The sequence below is a fragment of the Mastomys coucha genome, unplaced genomic scaffold (assembly GCF_008632895.1).
Source record: "Mastomys coucha isolate ucsf_1 unplaced genomic scaffold, UCSF_Mcou_1 pScaffold23, whole genome shotgun sequence".
NCBI classification, from domain to species: Eukaryota; Metazoa; Chordata; class Mammalia; order Rodentia; family Muridae; genus Mastomys; species Mastomys coucha.
Genome location: NW_022196906.1, coordinates 49,045,753 through 49,053,644, shown reverse-complemented (window position 1 = coordinate 49,053,644; position 7,892 = coordinate 49,045,753). Strand labels below are relative to the sequence as shown.

At 41.6% G+C, this 7,892-nt stretch overlaps 1 non-coding gene across 1 annotated transcript; it reads left to right on the top strand.

Annotated features, from left to right (window-relative positions):
• Positions 1–6,225: 6,225 nt before the first annotated feature.
• Positions 6,226–6,357, top strand: LOC116074090. The gene has a single exon (XR_004112065.1). It is a non-coding gene; the product is annotated as a small nucleolar RNA SNORA55 (small nucleolar RNA).
• Positions 6,358–7,892: the final 1,535 nt, after the last annotated feature.

The following is a 7,892-nucleotide window of genomic DNA, read 5'->3' as shown; positions in this document are numbered from 1 at the left end:
CTGGCTCCGTCCTCCAAGGCAATTACGCACAGTGGGAAATCCAGGCCATGAAACGTCTGTAACCCAGATGGTCATCATCTACGTGCCAGCCTAGGGTGACCTCCCAGCCAGAAAAGGGTCATCAGGATGCACCATCTTCCATGTAGAATGCCAAGGCTCATCCGCAAAACCCATGGTCCAAGGACTGATCATAGTCTCCGAAACTGGCTGACGTAACTCTTTCAGTCAGGTGGTTGTGAGCCATCATGCAGTTGCTGGGAATTGAACTCAGGACTTCTGGAAGAGCAGTCAGTGCTCTTAACCGCTGAGCCATCTCTCCAGTCTCCAAAGCAACTCTTATAAAGGGCAACATTTAATTGAGGCTGGCTTACAGGTTCAGAGATTCAGTCCATTATCATCAAGACAGGAGAATGACATAATCCAGGCAGATGTGGCACTGGAGGAACTGAGAGGTCTACATCTTGATCTGAAGGCAACCAGGAGAAGACTTTCTCATGTGGCTAGGAGGAAGGTTTCAAAGCCCAGCCTCACAGTGACACAGTTCCTCTAACAAAGCCACACCTACTCCAAAAGGCCACACCTCCTAATAGTACCACTCCCTGGGTCAAGCATATTCAAACCACCACAGAAGGAAAGCCAGCTTTGGCTCGTGGATCTCAGAGGCTTTTATCTTGGTCACTTGGCCACGTTGCTTTAGGTCTGTGGCAGCGTAGCACACCATGATGGGAACAGGTGGTGGAAGAAAGCCGCTGAGCTTATGGTGACTGCAAGCAAACAGAAAGAGAGGAAGGGGCCAGGATCCCTAAAGAAACACCCTCAATTGCCTAGTTCCTTTAATTAGGTCACCCACCTTAAAAGTTTCATACCTCCCAAGAACACCATCAGGTAGAGACCAAGCTTTCTACTTCAGAGTCTTTGATGAGCATTTAGGATCCAAACCCTAGCAATCTTGTTTGTTATAATTTGTAATTCTCTCTAGATGCGGAGAGTCTGATTTCCCCTGATTTCTCCTGATAGGCAGCAGCTGTGCCTGGCTTTTTCCCTAGTATATTGAGCTCATGCTAGATGCTCCAAATGTTCATTCGATGAATAAATGAATGCTAATTTGTTAATTCACTATTCAGAGCTGGTGAACTAGAATGTGATAGCAATGCTGATCCAGGTGACCTGACTTCCAGAGCTTTTACATTTTTGTTAAAGTGAACTTTTATCTTTCCCCTTAAGTCCTGTTAGTAACCTTTAACATAGTCACTTAAAACGTGCTTTATGGGAAGTAAAGTTTGAAGAGCATTCAGTACAGCACCCAAAGGCTCAATAGATAGTAGCTACAATTATTTATGTGACAATTATTTTCAGATGTGCTTTTATACTTACCAAACCCCTAAGCAAAGGAAATTTGGTGCTTTGGAATTAACATGAGGTGCATGCAAAGGGAATGAAGAGGCTAAAAAAAAATTAATACAAGAAGTCAAAAATAAACATTGTCATCGGGTGCTCGTAGGACGCAATGAGTTGTCTTTTCTATTGATGCTGTTGTCGGCTTTTCCTCGCAGTAACCGGGTCATCAGAGCTAAATTCAGAGCTGAGCTGTGTCCTCAAACCTCCCATTCATTCATTGCTTTCATTACAGCTTGGTGATAAATTTTGCTGTGAGCCTTTAAAATGAAAGCCAAGCTGAAAAGTTAATTAAAGATAAAAATGGATTCTGTCAACTTTATTGCTGAAAGTAAATGAGTTGTCACAGATTAGAGGAACAAAATCAAGAACCAATGGGATATTAAACTTCAACCCTTCAAAACAAATGCTGTTAAGAAGTGAAGGTCCCTTTTGAGGGTTATTTCAGTACAACGATCAAAACGTAAGATTGCAAACATAGATTCCTGTAGAGAGCTTGGTTATTTTATATTTATCTTTGGTGCATGTGTGTGTTGACACAGCACAAATGGAAGTCAGGGGACAACTTAGAAGAGTCAGTTCAGGGATCAAACTTATTTGTTTATTAGATTGCAATAGCTATATTTATCTTTAATTAAACATGATATATAAATATGTAATATATTTATATAGTAAATATATATTTAAATTAAGTAGCTTCATTTAAATATACATTTACATATAAACCATACATGAAACTTAGCTATCCTAATAGAATAATCACATAGTATAGCATGTCACAGATTTGACTACTAGCAGAAGAACAACAGTTAACAAGCAAATGATAATTCACTTATAAAATAGTAACATATAATGTATCCTGAACAAATGTCAGCTCTCTATAAAATGAAGACACTGGGGTGGGGGTGGGGGGAGGGGTAAGTGGGTAAAGCATCTACTGTGTAAGCTTGAGGAACTGAGTTTGGATTTCCTGCACCCACACAAGAAGCTGTGCTTGGCAGGTAGGGACAGGCAGGTCCCCGGGGCATACTAGCCAGTGTAACCAAAATGTGGAGCTTGAGACAGTGAGAGACTATATCTCAAAAGAGAGAGAGTGCAGAGAGAGATAGAGAGAAAGAGAGAGAGAGAAAGAAAGAGAGAGAGAGAGAGAGAGGAAAGCTACCTGACTGGAACCTCTGCCCCCATTGTATAGTGAGCACATCTGCACACAGATGGGCACACACACACACACACACACACACACACACACACACGCATGCACACATACATGGAGAAGATGTTATCCCCATGTTAGGAGGGTACAATATAATAGTCCCATCTCCCTGAAGTGTTTAAAATCCTTTACATTGCAAGTGATAAGTCGTGTTATGAAAGATATTTTTTCTTTAAGACAAACCTGGTTTTCCGGAGATAAAGTCCCTGAGCAGATGTGTAATCACAGGTATGCACTGCATAACAGCAGAGACTTGTTCCCAGAAATGTGCTGCTAGGTGGTTTCCTTACTGTGTGAACATCGTGGAGTGTCCTTTCACAAACAAAGGCAGCCAAGACACCATTAAGAGACACCTTCTCGAGGAATTAATATGCCACAAGTGGAGTCCCTTGTTAACTAGGACATTGCTTTATTCAGGGTAGAAAGTATTTACTATATAAGAGCTCAGCACTTGTGATTAGTAAAGGCAATTTATTATGAATATTTTGTCTTAAGCTATGGTTCTCTATCAATAACACTGTTATAAACTTAAAGTTATCAGGCCATTGTTATAATCTGTATAAAATGCAATGGCAAACATTCAATCTTGTGCAAAGGATAGAATTTAGATATTCTTACCAAATGTAAATCCTATCCACTCCATATTTCTGTTCTGGATAGGATATTTATCTATAGCTACTCCTACATATGTGAAAAGTGAATCAAAAGTAGCTATTCTACTGCAGATGTGGCCACAGATGTTCCAGGTGTCTGCAGTTGCTCACCAGAACCGCCATTTCAGAATGTAGCTCATTGAACCAGGAATGGCGATGCATGCCTGTAATCATAACACATGGTAGGCTCAGTGTCATCCATAGATGCTTTAAGGCTAGCCTGGGCTACATGAGACTCTGTCTAAAATAAAAGACAACCTACAAGATGGTTCAGTGGGTAAGGGCACAGCCTGGAAGCTTGAGTTTGACCCTTGGAGCCACACCCATGTGGAAGCAGAAGGAGAGATTTGCCTCCACAAACCACAAAACTCTCCTCTAACCTCCACATGCATGTTGGTACAGCAACCCCAACACTAATAAATAAAGCAATAATAAATAAAAATTTTAAGCAAATTTAATTGAGTGCCAGTTTACTTGTCCCTAGACTATTCCCACATTGGTTTACTTGTTTACTTATTTGTTTATTTATTTGCTTGTTGTTTTGATATTTATGTTTGTTGTGTATGTGGGACCGTGGGTTCTCTCTCTCTCTCTCCCTCCACCTTGTTTTGAGCTGAGTCACTTTCCTTTCTGCCATGCTGCCTGATTGTCCTGCTTCCATCTCCCGTTTGCTTCCAGAAGTTGCTGGATTTTGTTTGCATACCACTGAAACTGGCTTTTTGTGTGTGGGGGCTGGAGGCTTGGACTCAGCATGCCAAGCCTGGTGGTTAGCCCTTTATTTTGCTAAGCTACCTCCCTGTCCCTAAAATCTGATCTTCAAAAGGCCACAGAAGCCATTTGCATGTGTCATAAGCAAACTGTCTGTATCAGTTAATGTCCTCTTACAGGACTTGGACAAAGGGCAACTGCAGAAAAGATTCTGTTAGGTTCAGAATGGCCCGGAAAGCGTGGCTGCAGGCAACCCCGAGGCATGGAGGACCTGTCCTTTGATCCTCACTGCCTCCCATTTCAGCAGATCAGGAGACAGAGAGAGATGAATGTTGGCCTTCATCTGGCTTTCTCCTTTTCTCCATTTTTTTTTTTTTTTTTTTTTTTTTTTTGGTTCTGACTTCCAGTTCCTGGAATGGTGCCAGCCACGTTCGTGGTGAGTCTTCCCTCAGTTAAACTTCCTGGAAATGCTCTCACAGACGGTCTCAGATGTCTCCCAGGTGATTATAAGTCTGGGCAGGCTGACAGTGAAGAGTTAACATCACACCATGTGCTAACACTTCCAGGGAAGTCAAAAATACAACAACACCCAAATGCTCTGAATCCGCCCCTCTCACCCACCCTTCTAATTGATTTAGCCAGGGTTCCCTTTCTCATCCAGCTTCATTTCCTGTTGAATGGTAATTAACATCAAAAAGCAAAAGCTTCCTCGGAAGGTTAGCAGTAATGAATGGCATTAATCATGCCAGAGAACTGATTTTCTTTAATCTGATTCAGCCACCTGATCCAATGATCTTAAAATTGGAAATCATTTGGTGGCTCCTAGTCCCGTGGCTGCCTCAAGAAGACAGGCTCTTTTCTTGGTCTTCTAATAACAAACCCAATTAATTAATTTGAGGGATTTGCCATTATTTTTTGAAAACTGAAAAATTTTCAAAATCATTTATATGGAGAAAGTTATTTTAATCTTTGCTTTGATGTGGTCTTCTCCATTGGTGAAGCAGAGTCAAAATCGTTTCACACACACATACACGTGCACACACACACACACATACACACACATACAAAATCTATATCTATCTGTCTGTCTATCTGTCTGTCTGTCTCTATATCTACCCACCTATCTATCTTTTCAGTACTCTGTGGGATAATAGATTGGAAAACACAGAACTTTCTTGGAGTTTTAGGAACTGGGCAGCTATTACTCTGGTGTCAGACAAACTTGAGTCTAAATCTTCACTCTCTCACTCTCTAGCTGCTCGTTCACTCAAACATTTGAGGATGAACTGCTTGACAAATTCTATGGAGGACACAAACACAAAACAGAGATTACAATAAAAAAAAAGAAAAAAACAAAAAACAACAACAAAAAAAACCCTTTCCGACAAGGTGACCCGGGCTAAAGCTGTAGCTGGAGGAATTGCTGGCATACGGAATCCAGATGGAGCAAAGGAAGAGACTTGATATGAGGGAGGCATAAGGAGGAATCCTGTGATACATGGTTGCAGGTTCCAGTTAGAATGAACTTAGTCTGAGGACAACTGGGAACAGGGAACAGTTGAGGTTTAAATGGAAGACTGTGTAATTTGGGGGCCAGTCCTTGGTACTTGTCTTGTTCCTGTAACAAAATATCTGATCAAAGCAACTCAGAGAAGGAAGGACATGAGGAAGCGTGAAGGAAGCCACAGTAAACAGCAGGAGCATGAGGCTGCTAGTTACGTCGGCCACAGTCCTGAAGCACAGATGAATACTGACATTTTCCTCTGCATTCAGTCCAGAACCCAAGCCCATGCAGTGGTATAACCCACATTTACCGTGGGTTTTCCTACCTCAATTAAGCTATTAATCCCTTATGGACATTGCCCAAGACTTGTTTCCAGCAAAAAATAAATAAAAAATAAACTTTTAAAATACTAAGAAACATTGTAATAGCCAGGAAGTTAAGGTTTCAGTAATGACCTCACACACACACACACATTAAGTGTGTGTTTAGTATGTGTGTACAGCTTCCTTTTAATGTGTATGTATGAACATGCATGTGCATGTGTGTGTGTATGTGAGTGTGAGCACATATGTAGCAATCAGAGACTAGCTTTGTAGAATCTCTTATCTTCTACCTTTATGTTGGTTCCAAGGATCCTGGTCATCAAGTTTATCTGCCAATTGCTTTTGTCCACTGAGCCGTTTAGCTGCCTTCCATGACACGAGATCAGTCCTTGCAGCTTCTTGATACAGTCACCAAGAGTTTGAGGGACTGCACCAAATCTTTCCCAAGCCTGCTGCTTGGTGCTGGTCTGGGGACAGACGGTGCTATAGTAGAGCAGAGGAAATACAGACAGGTTGATTCCATCTGCCCCTGGGGCCTGTCTCTACAACTCTGCCACACTCCTGAAGAGAAAAAAAAAAAAAAAAAGAGTTTGAGGGAGGCTAGTGTCCCGGGAGCCAACCTTACATGGAGATGTGCAATGACGTTACCATACACGAAGTCAGCTCTGAATAAATATCACCATTCCACCATGGCCACTCCAGTACCTTCCCTAAAGAAGTGTATAAATTGTGCACTTATTAATTGTAGTTAAAACATTTATTTTGGGGGCTGAAGAAATGATGACTCAGTGGTTGACTTCATATTGCTCTTGCAGAGAACCAAAGTTCAGTTCCCAGCACTCTTATTGGGTGGCTTACAGCTGCCTTTTACTCCAGCAGATCTGACTCCCTCTTCTGGACTCCACAAGCATCTGAACTCTCACATTCACATACTCGCACATACCCCCAGATATAAAATTAAAGATAAAAATAATTACCGAGCAGTAGTGGCACACTATGGAGGCAAAGGTAGGTGAGTCACTCTGAGTTCGAGGGCAACTAAGATTACACAAAGAAACCCTACCTAAGGAAATAAATAAATAAATAAATAAATAAGCATCTAAAAATAGATTTGATTTGATTTTTAAGAGCTAAGGGCTCATTATCTTGTCCAGGTTGGCCGTGGCTTTCTGGGCTCAAAAGAACCTCCAGCTTTATAATTTGGACTGGTATGTATCACCACACAAGGCTCAGAGGACTTCTGCAAAATTCATGAAAAGTGAATACACTCTTTGTGTTCTTTCCAGGCCGTGGAAAGGGCTGAGTTTGAAGCTTCTGCTTCATTATCACAGTATATGTGTCCAGTTTACTAGTGGAAGCCAGTGTGGTATTTAAGATGTATTTATATGTTCTGGCTTATGCTTTAGTAGTTAAAGAATGGGGTGGAGATATGAAGTTGAGGGATGGTAGTGATGGCTTCTGCTGAAATGGTATCCCAGGAGTTGCAAAACTTGGCATAAGTCACTCAATCTTTTCGATCTTTGGTTTTTCTCAACTGCATAGTAGAATTGTGTGTACATGCTGGGCACTCAGCAGGCTGTCAGTAGCTGAACACCAGAGTTTCAATTCCTTGTTTACAAGGCGGTGTGAGAATGAGCACTAAGGATTTTGAAATGATTGACATATGCTGTTTATTCAGCAAACAGGACACATGGCAGCTTCTCTAGCCTGTATAGAGAAAAGGGGCTTGCTCCCTAAGGAAGCAAAGTGAAAGAGTAGTGTAGCCGGCATTTGCTACTTTGTATGTTCTTCTTTCTTTCTCCCCTCTCTACCCCTTTTCTCCCACCCTTTCAACTCCCTAACACTAGATAGGCGACAAAAGGGGATAGAAAGGAAAGGGGGTTCTTATTAGACTACTTCCTATTGACTAGGGACATGGAGTTCCTTGATCTTTGCAGTCAGGATATATAGTTTCTTCTTTTTCTTTCTTCTTTGTCCACAACTATTTAACAAACTGCAATCAATAGCAACTAACCACCAACCTACCCACCCACCAACAGTTTCCCCCCACCCCAGCAACCAACCAATAAAGCTCTCACCTTGCCAGGCCCTAGCAT